At 49.3% G+C, this 19,565-nt stretch overlaps 1 pseudogene; it reads left to right on the forward strand.

Annotated features, from left to right (window-relative positions):
• Positions 1-1,126: 1,126 nt before the first annotated feature.
• Positions 1,127-2,338, forward strand: LOC120843097 (annotated as a pseudogene).
• Positions 2,339-19,565: the final 17,227 nt, after the last annotated feature.

Here is a 19,565-nt window from a genome sequence, read left to right on the forward strand (position 1 = left end):
CGATCTTGTGTTTGTGTCCCATCCAACTCAAAGTCTTTCCTGCGACGTTTACCCTGGCCTCTCCGGAAGTGACCATCTGGCCATCGAACTTGCATACGCCATGGCACTTCCCCGCAAAGGCCACTTCGCTCGCGCAGTATGGAAGTTTCACCGGACTGATAGAGAGCACATGGGTAGGTTGTCTCATCTCACCCCATGGTGCATGACGACTATGGGCGACGAGTGCCTGGAGAGCATGGACCTTTGGTGCGACTATGTGTGTGCGATCCAGAAGGAGTGCGTACCCTGTGTTGTTTCTCGCCGGGGACGCTCTTGAGCCCCGTGGATCACAAAAGAACATATCCGCTCTGCTCAGAAGAAGCGGGCGTGCACTCTTCAAGCTTGCGGCCCGCCTGCAGTGCACTGAGACACTTTCGCGAGCAAAAGCACTCCAGCGCTCCCTGAAGGCCGACTTAAATGCTGCTGAGACTGCATTTGCTAACACCATTGCTTTCCGAGCGCGGAAGGAACCAAGGGTGTACTGGTCTTACGTCAGCCACAGGAGCCGATCTTCACGTCCAATGGCAGGATAGTCTCCTCACCTAGGGAGATTGCCAACATGTTTGGTAGTCAGTTCGCTTCAGCATTCACACCTGTTTCTACCCCTTCCCTACTTTCCCGCCATGATGCGGACATTAACTTGTCGTCCAACCCTGATGCCCTCTCATCTCTCTCTCTTATTTCCTTAGACTTCGAGGAGGCCCTCCGCTGCATCAAACCTTCCTCTTCCACTGGTCCCGACGGTATCCCTTCCACCTTTCTCGAGATGATCCAACCCTACGTTCTTCCGTCCATTCTGGCTATTTACCAATCTCTTTTGGACAACTCTGTCCTGCCGGATTGCTGGTGACAGGCCCTGGTCACTCCTGTCTTTAAGGGTGGGGGCGAGTCACCAAGCAACCCATTGAGTTACTGTCCAGTTTCCATCACGCCTATCCTGTGCCGCACCCTGGAGCGAATCATCACCAGGCTTCTTCTCGATCACTTGGAGCGCCTCCAGCTCCTTCCACCATCCCAGCATGGGTTCCGACGTTCTCATTCTTGCGAGACCGCCCTGGCAACTGTGTCTCACTATGTTAATGACAACATGGACGGCCTCCTTCCCACCGACGTAGTCCACCTGGACTCCAGCAGCGCTTTTGACATGCTGGACCACGACTGCCTTAGTAGGAAGTTATCAGATTGCGGGGTAGGAGGCAGCTTGTTGCATTGGATTGATGCCTTCCTTGCTGATCGCAGTTTTCGCGTAAGGCACAAGGGTGCTGTATCGCATATCCCTTCAGCCCTCGGGTGTCCCTCAAGGGTCCGTCCTTGGCCCAGCACTCTTCAATGTGTATATTCGTGACATTTTGCAGTCCGACAAGCTCCTCACCATCCAATACGCCGACGACACTACTTTGGCGATGTGCATACGCTCTCCCGATGGTCTTGCCACCATGCAAGCTCACCTGGACAAGCTGGCTTTCTGGTCTGCCACTAACCACTTAAGTGTCAGCCACGACAAGTGTGCCGTGATGCGATTCAGTTCGGCCAGGAAGGTCCAGACGCCACATTACACGCTTGGAGGGCTCCTTCTCCCACCTGTACAGGAGCTCAACATCTTGGGTGTGTGATTCACGCCCACACTCGATTTCAGCTTCCATGTGGCTAAGGTGGTGAGCAGGTCTCGCAGGGTGTTGGGATTCGCGTCTGGATTTTCCCGGCGTTTTGGACGGGAGACCGTTATGACGCTCTACGCGGCTCTGGTACTCCCTCGACTAGAGTACTGTTCTTCAATATGGTGCCCTCACCAGATACACCTCACTTAGCGTCTAGAAAGTGTGCAGCGCCACGCGACTCGAACCTTGACCCGCCACGACCATTCCGCTGACTACAATGAACGCCTGCGGTCTCTTGGCTGGCACCGCCCGAGCCACCGACGAGCAGTGGTGCGTGTCCGACTCGTTGCTGTTGCCACTGGCCCTTCGCTGGCCGGCTCCTACCTAGCATCAGTTCCCCGTATCTCTAGCCGGACAGGCTGTCCTATCCCTCTCCGCGCCCATACCTGTCTTTACCAGAGCGCACGCGCCCGCCCCTGCCGGGGACTGGGGATGAACTCCGCGACTTCAGCAGGACTGTGACGCGTGCCCTCCGAGCATTAACTTTGTGCAACTACCATTTCTTCCACCATTTCATTTGTATATTCATCTTCATCATTTCTCCAGTTAACACACAGCCGAGGAGGCAGCCAGCACTTAGTTGTATGGGCTTCTGCCTTTTGGCTGCCTCAGGCACTCGGCTGTGGAAGTTGTGCCAATAAACACTGAACCTTGAGCCTTGAAAACCGGAAACTACGCAGCCTAATCATAATGTGCTCAGCTTCTGCAGTTAATTTTGTAACACGGTTTGACTATTTTTACCATTGGCGTACCGAATGCAGGTAAGGATAAGACAGATGAGTCAGAGTTAGCACTGAGCCAGATTGATTATGTAGATGACTTATACCTGGGCACGGTTAAAAGCCTTCAGAACCGACTCTTTTAAACTTTCACTTTGTGCCGGACATGCCCTAGGAATATGTAGTCTGGAAGTTTTGCAGATGCGAATGTTATTGCGACAGATGCGGACGTACAGATATCACCGGCGTGTTGTCAGTCGATCTAAGCTGAGCTATGGTGTCTTTTGAGTCAGTCTTGATTGTTGCGTTATTCCCTTGATAACTCCTGTTGCTGGAGGGGGTGACCGTTGCTCGAATGCTCTAGCCGGGATTCCTAGTAGTGACGACACCTTCAGAAGCGAGGTGGATGGAGCCATGTTTCGAGTGTCAACAGATAATAAGTTGAGTCGGTAGTTTGGACCGATCTGAATTTCTGACGCTGGCGCGTGTGATTCGAGCAGCTCGGTGAGTTTCTCTTCGTTCAGCTTTGTTATTATCTTTGTTTGATCTATGGGCATATAAATAACAGTAAGTGCTGGAGACTTGTTCTCAATGGAAATGATGGTACTGTTGCTTGATGACGTTGATCGGGCCCCATGACGACGTTTCTTGGCTTTCATGGACAGCTGAAGAATAAAGCCCTCATCGTCAGTCATGCCCATGCTGTTTGAGTCGCTCAAATCATGAAGGCATTGCCCAGGGGTCAAATATTCTATGTCCATGTTGATTTCCGAAGCTAAGGATGAGGATATAGGGACCTCCGTGCACTCGCCTTTAGGGGGTGCAGTTGGCGGGAGTAAACCAGGGGCCCTATGTTGCACATTTTGAACTCAGACGGCGACTAGGGAGAAGGAAGTGACGTCAACGACACAGCGAACACAGATTGGATGTTGACAGAAGAAAACAGAATCAACATCCAATCTGCGTTTGCTGCGTTGTTGACGTCACTTCCTTCTTCATAGTCGCCGTGGGAGTCCAAAACGTGCAACATAGGGCCCCAGGCGCCGGTCTAAACGGAGTTGGGTTGGTCTCTGGTGCAGTCTGTGATTGCATAGGTGGTCAATCCCCATCTGCCGAGGACATGCCTCAGCGGCAGGTGGACATACCAAAACCTCAGAGGTGGCGACTTCTTTTACATAGGATTAATTACAGAAAACTTAAGGAGCAGTCGAATCGTTCTGCACGCTAAAGGACACCTCGTTGTCTTTCCTCATGGTACATCCGAAAACAACAAGAAAGACTGGGCATTTTTGGAAGCAGTTGGGTCAGGTAATGTTGCCCTATGGTAATGAAGGTGGTTCCATTCCACAGAAGTGCGAGGAATGAACGAGTAAAAAAATGCATTCGTGTTGCAAGGCAGGAAGTCAACCTTATATCGATGATGTAATCGACGGAAAATAAAATGACTGGGCTGTTAGGTTCCACGCAGGCACGAATGATGGGAAATTTTATAAAAAAGAAGAGAAGAGAGTTGTCTGCGTAAAGCAAGATTAGGCAAAGATAATGATGGCTTCATAGAGGTTACACTAGAGTGCAATGATAATTACCAAAAAAAACCGTGCAGGTGTGTTTTGAATTGATTCTCATCATTGAATAAGGTACTCCATGCCGGTATCCCAGACGGAGACTGTGCACTCGAGCTTCGATCGAACCAGTGATTTATAGAGAAGGAGCCTAAGGGATGAGGGAACAGAATGGAAATTTCTCTTTAGAAAGCCGAGCATCCGGTTAGCTTTGTTAATTGTGTGCACTATATGATTGTCTATGACGGGTCAGACGTTATATGAATACCAAAGTATTTTACATTTGCGCGGATTCCAACTGCATGTCGTTAAAGGGATACTTCAACGGAGTTTGAAATATACCCGTCGTTTTCAGAAAAAGGCCGACTATGATCCACAATATCCGTAATGACAATCGCGCGTTTGTATTTTGAGCCTGATGGCTGTATTTATCGTTATACACGGCCCGCTCAGGCAAGCGCTCGGAGAGCAGCCAGTGGACAGCACGTCACATCCGGCGCAATCGTGACGTAGTGTGTCTCGGGATGAGCAAAGCTGCGGCTCGGCTGACGTCGTCAGGATGCCCTAGCCGTTCCAGCAGCCGAAGCGGTCGAAGCACTACGCTAGCCATCGGGCCACCGCAACTAACCGCAAATCTGCTTTTGTGTGAATTTTGAGTGACGGGTTAATCTTCTATAATCTTGTAGAGGGAGAATACCGAAGTCTCAGACAAACAAAAAAGAGTACCGTTCAGTGGAGACTCCCATCTTCTCTTGTGCTGGCCGTAGAGCTGTCGGGATGACGTCAGGTTCAAAATATGTGTAGTTCTTGGCGAGAGTCGCGAGACAGTTATCTTCACTACCTGTCAAGGTTGCTAGACGGTCATTACAAACGAGGCTTTAGCGACATCCACCAGGTGCTCTTTGCTAATCGTTTAATTTGTTTTAAAATTACTTTTCGTGTCTTTTTTTAACAAGATATTGGTTTGTCCGATGTGATACGGCCCTTTTGAACACGCGGACCAAAAAATAAGCGCCGATATTTTGTTATAGTACCCCTTAAAGGGATACTGAACCGAATTTTGGATTTCGCAAAATAAGGCATCAGAAGTGTTGAACGGGACGCTACGTACTCCAAAAAATCACTCCTACATCGATATCTAAAACGGATGGCCGTACCTTTGGAAAAGAAGGGCGCGATCACGGCGAGGTCTTTGACGTCATTGTCTCCCTGGAAAATTTAAGAATGAGGGGAAACGACCTTGCTTCTCTCCTCCTTGCTTCGGTTTACCAGCTCGACGGGACGTAGTGAGGAGGAGAGGGCATGAGAATCGTGACGTGCCTTCTCTCGTCGGCCTTGTCGGCCGTGTTCAATCGCGCACTTCCTTTCCGAAAATACGGCGATCCGTTGGAGATGTCGCTGTATGATTGGTGTTTTGAGGTTTTGCAGCGCCCCGCCTATCCGTCCAACCTCGTTTTGTGAGCTCGAAATTTCGGTTCAGTATCCCTTTAATGTAGTAAATAGGCGGAACTGTGTTACAACGGGATACGCGCATTGATTTTCACTTGGTGATATTTATTTCCGTAAGGCATGTGCGGTACCACTTAGCTATTCAGATTAGATCAGACTGCAAAAGGCTGGTGTCATTATCGATTAATATTTTTCGGTAAACTTACACAATCATCGGCGAATCAACAAACAGAGGAGATGCAGGCTGGCAGACCGTAAATAAATATCTGAAAGAGTAATGGGCCTAGAACTGAACCTTGCGGAACACCGGGGATTAAAGAAGAATTAGAGCCATTGGTTGTTATAAATTGTGAGCGACGATGCAAAAAACACTCAGTAAAATTAAGTATGTTTTACTCAATATTAAATTTAGTTAGTTTATAAAGGAATGATTGATGACTGACTTTATCGAAAGCTTCAGAAAAATCGAAGAATACGCCGTCCGCCTGTGACCCATACTCCAGAATGGTATGCAGATTATGAGTGAAAGATAAAAGTTGCGCTTCACAAAAGAATAATTTCCCAAAGCCGTGCTGACATGTTTTAAAGAAGGTGTTTAAGTCGTGGAAGTTGGCAAGATTCGTGTGAATAATACGCTCTAGAAATTTTGCAGGGAACGCTCCTTAGAGATATTGGACGGAGGTTATTGTGTGAGTGCTTAGGCCCGGCCTTATGTTGAGGCACCACCCTCCCCACCTTCCAGTCGGCAGGTAAACATGAAACATCTAAAGATTGCTGAAAGAGTTTTGCCAGAATTATAGAGGAGTACATTTTAGTGCTCTTAAAAGGTAACTAACTGCAAAGAAAAAAAAGTGCATTTTTAAACAGCCTAATTGGGAAAAACATGTCACAAAATTTTTCAGCAAAAAAAAAAAAAAGTTTACAGCAATATTTATTGCGCGAGACTGATTTTAGTTTGCGGCTTTTTCCTCCGTTTTAAATTGTGCGCCGCAAAGTTGGTATTATACGTCACGGAGTGGCTGCTGTACGTCACCGAGTGACGTATACCAGCCACTCCGCGCGCGTCGAAAGAGCGGGAGTTTTAAATGTGGAGAGGTTGTGACTCCGTCTACATAACGTCCTGTTGCGTAAAAATTGCAAAAAAAAAAAAAAAGTTTCTTTCACGGAATATTTGTTTTTTGACATGCTTGTCTCAATTAGACTGTTTAAAAAACACTTTGAAAACACTGTTTAAAAAACGCAGTTAACACAGATTGGATTTTGATTGGTGAGAGTCGCTGATAACGAATTTCCGCAGAAAAAAAGAAAGCTTTTTTTTTTTTTTTTTTTTTTTTGCGGAAATTTGTCATCAGCGACTCTTACTAATCAACATCCGATCTGCGTTGTTGACGTCTCCTCCTTCTTCCTAATCACCGTATGAGTCCAAAAAGCGCAACATAGGACCCCTGGACTTCTGCGAATCGGGCTGCCATCCTCCCCAATACCAACAACCCATGTCGTCTTCATTTTGCATGTACATACTCATCACATTATCATGTTCACTAGACGCGGCACCACGAGCCTCCATGGTACGGGTTGATGCCTTTCCGCGGCGCCACGACTCTCCAGACCCCCCCCCCCCCCCCAAAAAAAAAAAAAAGAAAAAAAAAAAAAAGAAAAGACAAAAGATTATCCCCTGTTTGGAGTTTTCCGCGGTCATGTGCCATAGGGCACACAAGTGCCCAGACAACGCAGATGGTCCTGAGGACGTGCTCAGCTGGTCGAGACGTATTCGTCCCGACGAAGACGTCGTCGGGATGTCCGGAACTAGTCGGGACATTCTGGTCTTTTCAAAAACTTCTTGAGGACGTTTTGAGGTTCCCTTATTTAGGAAGACCAAAAACGTTTTCTCCCGAATGATTTTCCATAGTACAAAATGTTCCCATGCCGGGAAGTGAAAACAAAACCAAAATGAGCACGAAAATAAGAATTCATTAAAGGATATTCTTACTAAACATTTTAGTTGCGGCCGCCGAGGCCACAGGCCCCGGGGGCCGCAATCGCTGTAGCCTCGACATCAACAGTCGCATCGGTTTCTCCCGAGCGAACAGCCTGTTTCGGATCCTCGCCGCTCAAAAGCTGTGCGCTCACTACCGGACTTCCCGAGAAATATTCTGTGCTACCAGATCCTCGCACTCTGAATCTGCGACCGGGCACTCTATGGCTCTGTTTTTGAACTGCCAGGTTTTGTAAGTATAGACGAAGCTATGGCAGTACACATACTTCCGACACTCTGTGCGACTGTTTTTTTTTTTTCAATCAACGTATTTGCAGTTTTGTAGCGTGAGCTACATTGGCCGAGGTTGAGCAGTTTCGTGTGGCTCGCATAATGAGCCATGCTCCGTGCTTCGCATGCGCGAGGAGCAGTGACGTCACATGGCGCACATCTGGCGCGCCGGAGCCGCCGCCGCCGCCGCGCCCGTTTCGCCGGTCTGCGCGTTCCAGAGGAGTGATGTCATAACCGCGGGAGACGCACTGGCGCCGCCGCGTGCCCAGCTGTGCGCCTCCGTTGCGCAGTAGCCAAGTCTGACGCTGCACCGGAGCCGCTTGATAGCGCCTCTCATTTTGTGCGCATAAGCTCATGCCACGTATATTTTAGAAGCCACTAACATTGGTTTTCATATTTCTTTTATATTTGAAATATTGAGTTTGTGTTTTCGATGACCCACAACTTTGATTATATTTGGTGCGTACGTGTGTCAGGACCACACGTGACCACGAAGATGAGAGTGAGCGAGACTCGAACCGACCAGTTCTCGATCGGCTCTTTTCGGGAGGAAAAAAATCATGAGCCATTCCACTCTGAAGGTGGATGACCATCGAAGCTGTTTAGCACACGACACAGACGTGACACAAAATTTTGAGCAAAGGTACCAACTATCGCCGCCTTGAGGAGCCGGAGGAAACTAGACACGCGCGACGGGACCGCCACCCGGGGAGAGCTGAAGGAAACGGCACGCAAGCGCTTGGAACGACGACAAGGAGAGGGCGGTGCGAGTTTTTGTTGATGCACATGAAAAATCCACGGAACCATAGCCATAAACAGCTTCGCTGTAAAAACCGAATTTTGAGTTGCAAATTGTGTTTTGGGTAGTTGGGCTCTCGCATGCCATGTACCGATAAAAACCTTGGCGAGCATAAATGCCCTGTCAGTGTCCGATACTTCAACGAAATTTGAAATATATCCGTCGTGTTCAAAAATGGGTTGAATATGATCCACAGTATCCGTAAATGACAATCGCACGTTTGTATTTTGAGCTTGGGTGGCTGTATTTTTCGTCATAAACGGCTCACTCTAGCAAGCGCTCGGAGAAGGCCCAGCTTAGAGCACGTGACATCCGATGCAATCGTGACGTAGGTCGTCTCGGGACGAGCAAAGCTACGGCGAGGCTGACGTCGAGGGGATGGCCTAGTCGTTCCAGCCACCGAAGCCGCTGCTTTTGTACGAATTTTGAGTGACGGGTCAATCTTTTATAATCTTGTAGGGGGACAATAGCTACTTCTGGAACACACAAAAGGGATTCTCAGGAAGACGGGAGTTCTTCCTTCCCCTCTTGTCTTTTCGTGGCCGGAGGCGAGACACTCACCGTCACTACCTCTCAAGGTTCCTAGACGGGCATTACAAACGAGGCGTTAGCGACATCCACCAGGTGCTCTTTGCTAATCGTTTAATTCGTTTTAAAATTCCTTTTCGTGACTTTTTTAACAAGATATTGGTGTGTTCGATGTGATACTGCTCCTTTAAACACATATAGACAATAAAATAAGCGCCGAAATTTTGTTGTAGTATCCCTTTAAGGGTGGTCAGGGACTGTCGGATTTTCCTTCGCTTGAGAGACGACCAGCAAACCTTTCCCAAAATATGCGGCGCCCTCCAGCGTCTTCTTGACTCATTATGATCGTCCTACGTACGATGCGTGAAGCATTACTCATGAATTGACGAGGCTGGTTCATGTCGATTTAGGATTTTATGAGTCTAGAGCAGGGGTCTCTAAACTTTTTGGCTAAGGGGCGGGATTAGCGATCTGTCGTAGTCTCAGGAAAAGAGTAATTATAAATGAGGAGAAATTAAATGAACAATCCTAGATAAACATTTGAACACAAGAATTACTGTTAAAGCGCGTATTAAAAACAGCACCCTAAGCTGGACTAATAACACTTCAATTTCAAATTTAATATTTAACTATGACCGTTCACATGATGGACCGAGAAAATGCACCGGACATAAATCAAAGTGTACAGGAAGAAAGAAGAGGTGTTGAAGCGATCGAATGGAAGCTACATTGGCTCTGCGAACAAGGACCAATACCTGCGGTAATTTTTACTTCGAGACACTGAGTAACGTTTGCATCGCGTGCCCAAAGCCACCAGGAGCACGCGGATACCGGTTTCTTGGTCGTAAGCGCACAATTTTCATTCTCTGGTCACTTCCAGTTTTGACGCGGGGGTGCCCCGCTAACCCTAAGCCATAGGTGAGGGCACTGACTACGGTGGCCACAACGCTCGTGATGGAGTCCGCAGCGGCCTGCTCAAGCGTTGATCAAAACCACCAGCCGCATACCGCCAACGCTGAAGAGGAAGAAAATGACATGCGCATGTTGCAAGACCCTCCAAGTACCACCGGCGACGACGAAAACGACATGGCACCCTGGATTAAAGTCACCAGCCGGGCTATTCGCCGCAAGACACGAGCCAGCCTTGCCACGCAAACTCTCAACCTATCGCCGCCAAAGCCGGCTCTTCGACCCAGCCGCCTAGTGCTCAAGGCCAAACCTACACCCCTTCCTGCTGACGACTTCAAATTGGCGATCCGGCCTCGCAATGGTCTCGTGCTGAGCAAGGTGAGCCCGACGGTACTTTCAAACAGCATTATGCGAGAAGTTAAGCTACGTCCTCAAGAGGCAGACATCAAAATACGCGTCAATGAACAACAGAACATTCTAGTAGCAAGCACACCCTACCAATCTACGGCCTCGGCGCTGAGTAAGATCCCAAAACTAACTATTGGTGAAACTACTTACGCAATTGCGTCATATGGTATCTCCCCTGACAACTCGTGTAGAGGGGTAATACGCTCAAGAGAAAAGGAAGCCACCAACGAAGAACTATTGGAGGCCATCTCAGCCCCTGAATACGAACCACTCACGAGCCGCCGACTCGGGGACTCAGACACCATCCTCATCACTTCATAGGAAAAAAAGTCCCTTTCCTTATATACGTAGGCGGTGTGGAAACGAGGTGCTTTCTCTACAAACGCACCGTCGCCTACTGCTACGTGTGCCATCAAACTGGCCACCGCGCGGACGTCTGCCCTTACCCGCCAGATGTGCCGACGTGCAAGGACTGTGAAGCCCTACCTACCGCGGAGCCGCACGAGTGCAAACCGAAATGCTCTCTGTGCAGCGGCGAACACCGCACAGCAAGCAAGGCCTGCCCTGGGCGCTTTCTGCCGCCCGTCAACTGGCGAAAAGAACAGACGTCGATCGGCAGGCGGAGATCCAGAACTCCCTCTGGCCAGCGAGGGGACCCCTCATAAAGATCTTCCACTGCCCGGTCCCGATCTCGTAGCTATCCATGTTTGCCCCAGGACAGGAGACGCCGCAGTTCGAGGTCCCGGTCCCGCTCCAAGACCTGAGGAAGGACGCCGAGCACCCAGGAACGAATAGAAACTCAGCAATCTACGCAGGTGAGCTGGGCGCAGACGCTCTCTCGTAAAGCTCGTTCCCCTCCCCTAGCCAATGATATGCTTAAACAAGTCCAAACGCAGAATTTACGTCTACAAGAGGAGAATACAACACTTAAAGCTGAACTTGCCGCACTGAGAGAAGAATTATGCGCCCTTCGTAACGAAATCAGACAAATGACTCAATCACCATCCGCTCCCGAAAAACGCAAAAAGATAGAACGCCCCACTTCGAAACCGTTAGAACGCCCTTCCCTGTCCCCGACTGTTCTAAGCCCACAACTCACAGAAATCACTCAGCAACTCACAATCCTTATGCAACTTATGCAACAAACTAACGTGCGCTTGGATAACCTTGAAGCTCAGAACCCATCTCTTCCCGGTCGTCTCTCACGGCGTGACTTGAAGCGTTACAGTCGACCCACTTCCCATCAAGAGAAGCTCACCTGCCACGATGGCAGCAAAACGGAATAATAATCAAGCTCTTCATCACAAAACCACCATATGGCAGTGGAATTGCCGCGGATTCAAAAACAAGTTCGGTTCACTCTCTCAATTCATTGCAGCATCTACCTCTCCTCCGGATGTCATATCACTCCAGGAGACCAATTCTCCCGCTCGTCTTCCCGGCTACGTGACGTACGGAGAAGACACCGGAAAAAACCTTCATACTCTGGTTAGCAAACGAATTAATGCTATTCAACACGCTCTTCAACAAACAGAACAGCTGGGAATCCTGCTCGAGCTCATCCCGCGTGCCAAGAAACACGCCCACAGTCTTTTCATCTTAAATATGTATTGCAGACCCAAATGTAAAGATCCTTGTGTCCAAAACGTACTCCTGCAGGCCATCCACAAAGCGGGAAGTCAGCCTCTCCTCATAATGGGAGATTTCAACGCGGCCCACCAGCTCTGGGGCTATGCGTACTCCAATAAACATGGTAATGCCTTGCATGCACTTATCGCAAACAATGACCTTACCCTTTTAACTAACCCTGCCTCCCACACCCGCATGGGCAATAGAGTCACCAATGATACCTCGCCAGACTTAACTATCACTAGCCACATCCCTCACGCGGACTGGGAGCACCTCGGAGAATATTTGGGAAGCGACCATGCCATTCTAGCCACTACTATATACGGCGCAGAGTACAAAGTCAAACTCGGCAAGGCAGGCCTGACCGACTGGACCAAACTCCGAGATGAACGAGAAAAGAGACTGAAAACGACAGATCACTCCCGGCTTACTCTGCAAGATGTCCAAACCCACACTACAAATATTGAAACGTCCACCACCACTCCATATGTGGGCATTAGGCTTCTCCACCTATGGGAAGCTCGCCGCAGTCTAATTAAACGATGGAAGAAACAGAAGCTCAACCGCAAGCTAAAAAAACGCATTGCGAGGCTCACAGAAGACGCGGCACAGTACGCCTCCGAATTGTGCAAGGAAAACTGGCTTTCCCTTTGTGACGGAATGTGCGGCACCCTTAGTACCTACAAAACCTGGAAACTGATCCGCTATCTTATTGACCCGGCCAAGAGCAAGACGACGTCCCAACACACTATGGGCAAAGTCATCCATCAACACGTAGGAGACACACGCCATCTCCTCGCGACTCTCAAGACCCGTTACCTCCCTACTCATCCCACGGAACCCCTTCCCCCATACTCGGGAAGCCCAAATCCGCTCCTAGACGAGGAGATCCATCTGCATGAAGTTACGGATGCTCTTGCCAAGATTCGCCGCAACACAGCGCCCGGATTAGACCAAGTTACTAACAAGGCCTTGGCCAACCTGGACAACCCTTCCCTTCTAGAACTGACTGATCATCTAAATGACATCTGGCGGACGGGAATCCTCCCTGAGGATTGGAAAACTGCGGAAGTTAAACTGATACCTAAGCCGAACAAACCACCCAACACTGACAACCTTCGACCCATTTCCCTTACGTCGTGTGCAGGGAAACTGTTGGAACATATCGTCTTAAACAGACTGCAGTCATATATCGAAGATCACGATAAGCTCCCAGTGACAATGTTTGGCTTCCGCTCGCATTTGTCGACGCAAGACGTTCTACTCCAGCTTAAGGAAGAGGTAATGCTGCCTGCTACGCGCAACTCACCCACAGCCATTCTTGCTCTAGACCTCAAGGGGGCATTTGACAATGTTAAACACACTGCCATCCTCTCACAGCTTAATACCCTCGACTGCGGCCATAGAACCTACCAGTACATTAAGGATTTTCTCTCCGGGCGCAGAGCGATACTAAAGGTGGGAGACCTCGCCACAGACCCAGTCCTGCTTGGCAGCCGAGGTACCCCTCAAGGGGCCGTACTCTCACCTTTGATATTCACAATTGCGCTCATCGGTCTCCCTGTCCTCTTGGACTCCATTCCCGGCGTACATCATGGTACATATGCCGATGACATTACGATCTGGTCCGGCACGGGATCCTTTGGGGAAATCGAGGAGCGACTGCAAACGGCGGCCGATGCGGTCAGTGATTATGCCAAGTCATGCGGCCTCCAGTGTGCGCCACAGAAATCAGAACTACTACTCATTTCTCCAAGAAAGAAAGGTTCTCTGGACCCAGCCAATGTCACCATCTCTATGGAGGGCCACATCATCGTTCCATCTCCGCCTATCAAGATCCTCGGTATGACATTTCAGGCCGACCGCGCGAACACCATCCTGATAAATAAGCTCAAACACACCATGTGTGTTTGAGCTTATGTGTGTTTGGGTCACACATCATGTGTGACCCAAACACACATGATTTGACGTATTACCCCCAAAACGAGGGGTATGCTCGAGGTCGATACGGTTCGCCTAGTCCAGGCATTCATAATATCCCCCATTACGTATGCCATACCTTATGCAGTCCTAACCAAGACAGAACTCTCGAAGGTGAATGTAATGATCAGGAAAACCTACAAACAGGCCCTCGGACTTCCCGTCAGCACGGCCACCGACAAATTGTTAAAACTCGGCCTACACAATACAGCTGGCGAGCTCATAGAAGCCCATCTTTCCAGCCAAAGAATGAGACTGGGAGCCACGGGCACAGGAAGACTTCTTCTCTCTCGACTGCGACTCACAACCCCTCTGCAGCATCCTCCTTCTGAAACCACGACTCTCTCTCACGAGGTCCGGAGCCACCTCTCCATTTCACCGCTCCCGCGCAACATGCACCCCGTGCATCATGCGGGACGAAGGGATGCGAGAGCCCAAGCCATGTACAAACGCTATGGCCACGAACCAACCACCGCATACACGGACGCGGCCTCTTATCCCGGCACAAGGGTCATGACAGCCGTCGTCGTCCAACAGAATCACCATGTCAGCAGCATCACACTACCAAGATACGAACCCTTACAAGCAGAAGAGGCGGCCATTGCTCTTGCCATCGCGCAAACTACAGCTGGAGTCATCATTACCGACTCGCAGCACGCGTGCCGTAATTTCTCCAGAGGAAGAATTCACCGTACAACAGAACGGATATCTCCCAACACCCGCCGGATAGACTCATCACTATCATATGGACACCCGCCCACTCCTCTGTACCAGGCAATGCAACCGCCCACCTCTTGGCCCGAGAGTTATCCCGCCGGGCCCTGGGAGACGAGCAGGAGCGGCCGGTCCCATTGGTAACATATCAAGAGATCACACAGCACTATGGGTTGGAGCGACGTACCTACCCACCCCCACGTAAACAACTATCGAAAGAGCAGGAACGACATCACCGTGCCCTACAAACTAACACCTTCCCCCATTTCACTAAACGCAATATCTTTTTCCCCACCCTCTATTCCCCATCATGCCGCTTTTGCGGAGCCCCTGGGACCCTTTTTCATATGGTAGGAGGATCCGACCAAAGTCCCACCCAATCGTCTAACCCCTTCCAGTCTTCATGCGAGCTTTGGGAGAGAGCACTGACCAGCTCCAACCTCGATGACCAGCTCATGCTCGTGTCGAGGGCTGTGAAAGCAAGGAAGGCTCAAGGCGTCTTGGACTAAGGACTCCTCCCCATCGCTTTCTCATAATAAAGATGTTTATTCTCTCTCTCTCAAAGTGCACATGGTAAATTTGGCACATTCGCCCAGTGCAAAAGGCTAATGAGAATGATAAAAGTAATGCTGGCAATATGCAATAGTTGTGATAGCGCAATGTACATGAGATTGCAAATAAATTTTAACATAATTACAGAGACACGAAGCAGGGGACTAAGAATTGGGACGGCGATGGTGACAACGTTCAATAGACTTCTTCCGAAGATCGCTGCATGCAACACTGGCAACACCGCGCGAGCGTTGCATTTTTGAAACTAGTTGGCCAGGAGCGGGTGAAGTGGCGGACCGTATGGTTTCGGTTTGGGTCAAGGCATCGTCGCGTGCGGCGCTGACGGCGAACCGTGCACAACCCGCCGATTATATCGCATCCTGATACAGTAAGTACCCCTTTAAGTACTCAATACTGAGCTGTGCTGTGTAAATGATCTGACAGCCGGGGTTGCGGAGTTAAGTGGTTTCAATACTAAATGCAAAGAACAAAGTCTGCCCCGAAACCGCACGAAATATTCATTTCACGTGGGGATCAGCTCTTTTAGCGTTTGTATAAGGAGTATTCACTAGCGGCCATATCCGTGTGCGCTGCTGCTGAGCGCGTGCTGACGGCAAGCTTCCGCAGTCCTTTTGGAGCGTGCATTTAGTACCTTCAATGCTGCCGGTCTTTGCAGGCTATTAATGTGAGCTCGTTCTGAGCATGCGCTCTAAACATCGCCCTCAGATATGGCGTCCAGCGAATACCTTCTATACGCGTATATGGCAACGACGTACACTTGTTTCAAAATGTTTCCATTTGACGAAATCATATCTTGCAAGCTGCAACGGAGATTTTCTGTAAAAGGTTGACACTGTATAGCGGCTGGTTTTGATCTCCCAAGCAGTGTGCAAACGGCCGTGATTAATAGGATGGTGAGCACACAATCGTGTTTTCTGTTGCATTGTGAACCTCTATTTGAACCTCGTGTTAATAGTGAGCATGCCATCGCTTTCAGAGACCCCCTATCGCTCCGAGCGCGCGCTTCAGAGCAAGCTTCCAAGTGACTGCGGGAGCTCCCGCTACACATAGCGTTGCCTGAAAAAACGATCTACTAAAACTTCCTATTGTGCTTTTTGAATTAAAGGCTGGGTCACACAGCTTCGATTCCTCACGTTACTTTACGTAAGCTTACGTACAAGCCACCGGGATATCTATGCTTCATGTCAAGCATGGCACCAATTCGAGGAGGTATATAGTCAGTTACAGGTTAAGAAGGTAGCGGCAAATGCCCCTCAAAGGGAATCAGATATCCCTCCGCCACCTTTGCATCCAATAGCGTCCCACCGTTTCCGTGACGTCGCGGACAACGCGCGAGGAGGGTCTTGCCTTTCTGTACATATTTGCTTTATCTTTCGACTTTGATTTAGCATTGTGGAAGCCACGAGAGGGAGATTAGAGTTCTCCCCCACCGACGGAAACAAATACGACTTTCGGGGATTAGCTTCCCCCCCGATGAATACAAAGGCTGCTTTTAGGGGCTCGGTTCCCTCTCCGATGAATACAAAGGTCGCTTTCTTAAAAAGTGGGATCGGAGACAACTGGGAATCCATTGAAGCGGAACAAGGAGCGTTTCCAGTGAACTCTTCTTTCGACTGCGGAGAGATTCGAAACGGGCGCATCACACTTGTGGGAGGAGCTTCTCCTACCTTCTTGACTTGTAACCGACTAATTTACAATTCTTTGTTCTATTCACATCTGAGTTACTGCAACCTCGTCTGGGGTAAAACCACATTCACAAGCATGCAAAAAATATTGTTTCGGTGACTTCGACGTAACGTAAGAAAACAGTGCTGTGTGAAAAGTTGAACCGAGCTCAACTCCTTACGTTACGTTACGACGAGCCTTGTGTCCTTGGTTGCCGCGGTAACTCACCCCGTCGTCACCGAAACATTCGTGTTTAGAATGTCGCGTCCGAGGCTATCTCCTTGGGTTGGTAGCCACGCTTAATACGAATCACAGATTTCCAGGTGCCTTGTACACAAGCGTTCGTAACGTAACATAACGTAACGTAAGAAAACGGGTCTGTGTGAACCAGCCTTTATATTTCGTGTCATCTTAACGTGGATAAGCACAAAGGCCACGATCGCGAGCTCCTCGTGTTGAACGGCGGCTCGGCTGCACGAGCGCTCGGTCAGCTGGGCCACCTGTAAGCAGTTAGTTTTCGTACACCGTGTTTCCTCCTCCGCTAAGCCCTCCACAACGAAGAAGTTACTACTGCGCCTGCGCGCCGATAGACTTGACTGTAGAGATCTGGGTGTCGTAGCGGGTTGTGGAGGGAGTTGCGGGACAGCCAAAACTGTCTACGAAAACTCCCTTATACTATCAACTCGCGCTTGTAGCTTTTGCGCTTGGACCATGGTAAAATACGGAGTTTTAGTCGATAGCTTTCAGAGGCATGCTCTGAAGCATGCTCTGAAGCGCGCCGGGCGCGCGCTTCAGAGCATGCTTCGAAGTGACTGCGCGAGCTCCTGCACATTGCCTTGCCTGAAAACACGATCTACCCAAACCCTCTAGTGACACTAAGTAGAAACGGTATCGACACGTATTGAACTTTTTTTTAAAAATAAAATGAAAAGAACGTCTTTACACGCGAATTGCAGTTGTACGCGACGACGCCAACGACTTCACACATGGCACACGGCCGCGCCGACCCACATGTTGAACGATCGAAACCGAAACTCCGTGGCAGACTAGTTCCTGGCATGCCTTGCGTGGACTTCGCCGCGGTGAGGCGCTTTGTGCGTGGGAAGACCCGCGTTACAATGCAGTTTCTCACGTCTCTGGTGTCTTCGTTTGCACATTTGGAGGGCATTGTAGCGCCACTTTTTTATACGTACATATTATTTTCTGGCGGTGGCAGCGGGTGTGCAGGAAGGACTGCAGCCAGCCGGCGGGCCGGGGTTTGGAGACCCTTGTTTAGAGCATAAAAATGGGGCAACGATTACAAAACAGAGTACATATCGGGTTGTGTTCGGAGCTGCCGTGCGCCGCTTCCGGAGTGTGCAGTGTGTGCGAATAGGCCCGGGAATGCTTTGAAACAGCCCCGCGATTCCATGCACCGCGTGGCGCAATGTGGGGTCGCTCGTCGAGAGGTGTCGTGGTATTTTTGGGAAAGGTCCATGGAAGGAAGGAATTTTGTATCTCTTTTCTACTTAACCTACGTTTTCTTCAAGCTCTTGAAAAGTTTCACCTCCTTGGCTCTTTGCAGCAGGATTGGGCTAGTTTTAAAATGAACCTTGACTGCTTTTTCTTTATTTTATATTTTGGCGGTATGATTGAAATTATGTGAACTTTTTTTTTTTCTGTATTGAACCCGTGAGGCATTTTGTATTGAGGTAGCCTTTAAGATTAAATTATTTGACTCAATCTTTGTGTCAGAAGCATGACACATTCTGCTTTGGGCTGGCTTTTGATGTGGCTTTTAAACGAAGGCGTTGACTTTGTGATATATGCAGTGATGTGATTGCTGCGCCAATTGCGCTAAACTGCGCCAAGGGGCTAACCCTGCTACATCCTGCTACATTTTGCCAAAACATGGGTAATCTGCACCAAGCCTGCGCCAAAGGACTAGTTTTGGTCGCCTTTCAAAACCGAAGCTAACCTGAGTACCGTAATTGAGCACACATGAGCTAGGTGGTGCAAGCAGCCGTCCGACACAAAGTACCCTGCATCAATCGTTCATCCGGCCTTGCATAATTTTTCCCGCCGTCTCTCGTCTCGCGTCTTTTTGAAAAAAAAAAAAAAAATTCAATGATAGACGTGGGCGTGTGCGGACGCTCCGACGCTAGCGTGCTGGGTACCAGCCATGCCGTCATGCTGTGAAACGAAACCATGTTTTTGCGCGGCGGGGGGGTTACTTTATGGGCTGAAGCACTCGTTCCTGAAAGCAACGGCCGTGGACAAACTATATTTGGTCCCTGCCTGCCAGTCACCATGGTCGCGCGACGTCGGATGTTGCCGTTTCCACGTTACTGCAGTTATGGCACTTTCTAAACTGAAACGTAAGGACTGCCGCATGTTCATCAATAATCTTGTTCTTGTTTAATACGCTACTACAAACATCCCTTTAGCTCAAAGACTGTTGTGTCGAAGTATTGATTACCTAGGTTTCTCTCGGTATTTCTTTAGAGACGTACCCTGGTACGTGAAACAAATCAGCCGCGAAAGAAAGTTAGTGAAGAGAAGTGAGCTAAAGCAAAGAAGGCAATGCCCGCATGCTGAACCCGCACAGCGTGCTTATTTGTCTCCTATTCAGTCGTTGCACAAAGCGCTCCAAGAATTTTTTGACCTTGGCTCGCGATGTCTTGCATC

This window comes from Ixodes scapularis, unplaced genomic scaffold, assembly GCF_016920785.2.
Source record: "Ixodes scapularis isolate PalLabHiFi unplaced genomic scaffold, ASM1692078v2 PGA_scaffold11__112_contigs__length_91849675, whole genome shotgun sequence".
Taxonomy (NCBI): Eukaryota; Metazoa; Arthropoda; class Arachnida; order Ixodida; family Ixodidae; genus Ixodes; species Ixodes scapularis.